The sequence below is a fragment of the Pinus tabuliformis genome, chromosome 6 (genome assembly GCF_031772625.1).
Source record: "Pinus tabuliformis cultivar Carrire ecotype Pingquan chromosome 6, CPIR1, whole genome shotgun sequence".
Lineage (NCBI taxonomy): Eukaryota > Viridiplantae > Streptophyta > Pinopsida > Pinales > Pinaceae > Pinus > Pinus tabuliformis.
In genome coordinates this window covers 1,487,931,857-1,487,933,724 of record NC_142292.1, presented here as the reverse complement: position 1 = coordinate 1,487,933,724, position 1,868 = coordinate 1,487,931,857, and the positions used below count along the sequence as shown (strand labels likewise).

The following is a 1,868-nucleotide window of genomic DNA, read 5'->3' as shown; positions in this document are numbered from 1 at the left end:
ACCTCCAAACAAAGTCCTAATTATTTCCTTGAACATCTCAAGTTTTGACCCTCCAAATTTACGTATATATTGTGTATGCATATTGAGTTTTGCCAATAAAACCCTTGCCCATTCGTTCACAACATTCAGATTCGTCTCCTCATCTCTGTATCTTCATCATTTCATACCCTTGTTGATTACTCTCAGAATACTAGATTCGTCTCCTCATCTCTGTATCTTCATCATTTCATACCCTTGTTGATTACTCTCAGAATACTATTTTATGCGCACACCTCTAGGTTCTTTAGGGTTTATGGTTTGTGGTGACAGAATCCATCGAAGTCCCTACCCGTTGTGCTTCTGGACGCTCACAGAGTTCGCTCAGGTCGCATCTCCCAACTCTTTAGTCGAACTCGTCTGTTGTTTTTTAAGCAAAAATTACTACGTATTTCTTTGATTGGTGACAATGAGTAGCCGTGCAACTCGAACATTATATGTTGGGAATCTACCTGGCGATATTAGGGAAAGGGAAGTTGAAGACCTATTTTACAAGTGTGGACTTATGGTTGATATTGATCTGAAGATTCCTCCCAGGACTCCAGCTTATTGTTTTATTGAGTTTGAGGATGCTCATGACGTAGAGGATGCTATTCGTGGTCGTGATGGGTATAATTTTGATGGCAATCGTTTACGAGTCGAGCTTACCCATCGTGGTCGGGGACAATCTTCAACTAATGATCGTTATAGTAGTTACAGCAGCGCTGGGGGGCGCAGTGGAGGAGTATCTCGGTGATCTGAATATCGCGTCCTTGATACTGGCCTACCATCATCGCCGTCATGGCAGGATCTAAAGGACCATATGCGAGGAGCTGGCGATGTTGGTTTTTCTCAAGTCTTTCGTGGCAGCAGTGGTACAACTGGGATTGTGGACTACACGAACTACAATGACATGAAATATGCTATCAGAAAGCTTAATGACTCTGAATTCAGGAATGCATTTTCTCGGGGTTATATCCAGGTCAAGGCGTATGTATCCAAGCGTAGCATTTCAAGGAGCCCCAGCCGCAGTTACAGCCATAGTAGTAGTCGTTCTGTGTCACGGAGTCGCAGTCGGAGCCGAAACAGAAGCAGAAGCAGGAGCCTTATTGGCAGCAGGATCTGTATTAGGAGCCGCAGCAAGTCTCCAAAGCACAAAGCACCACCTCGTTCAATGTCTCCATCTCAGCCTCGCCCTCTTCCTAGACGCCATTCTCTATCTAGATCACTATCAAGATCCAGGTCAAGGTCCAGAACCCCTCAGCGTTTGGCAACCTCATATAAACCTCGAACTCAGAGTCCTAGAAGCTGCAGCCTCATTCAGAGCCCCAGCCCTAGCAGGAGCCGCAGCGAATCCTATTCTCGTTCACCTGCAGTTAAATCAGCGCGAAGTCTGTCTCCACCTCCCCCGAGATGGTTAAACTAAATACTATACACAATTTTATTTTGGAAAGTTAGTGGCAGTCTGGGAGATCTCTTAGAGGAGCTTCTATAAAAAGTGGAAAGTTGTTCAAACAACAATTTCTTGAGAACATCGTGGTAACCTCTGGTCATTTACATCTATGTGTGGTGTTGCTGAATCATTTAACATCAACACCTATTGTTGTCTCTAAAGAGACTCTTGTATTATTTTCTGAACTTGCACATCTCTAGCTGAGTGGCAGAACCTCTAATTTTTGGGTTGGTTAGGAATTTATTTGGACTTACGTGTTTTTGATATAATATAATCGATAATATTCTTTAAAAAAAAACTTATAAATAATAAAACACTCAAAACCCAACTCGCCAGTAATTAATAAACTTATATAAAGGTGTTTGCGTGATGCTAGGCAGCATTTTAATTGCACAAAAGA

The 1,868-nt window shown here is 42.6% G+C and overlaps 1 pseudogene; it reads left to right on the top strand.

Annotated features, from left to right (window-relative positions):
* The first annotated feature begins 445 nt into the window (after window positions 1-445).
* Window positions 446-1,441, top strand: LOC149264268 (serine/arginine-rich splicing factor SR30 pseudogene; annotated as a pseudogene).
* Window positions 1,442-1,868: the final 427 nt, after the last annotated feature.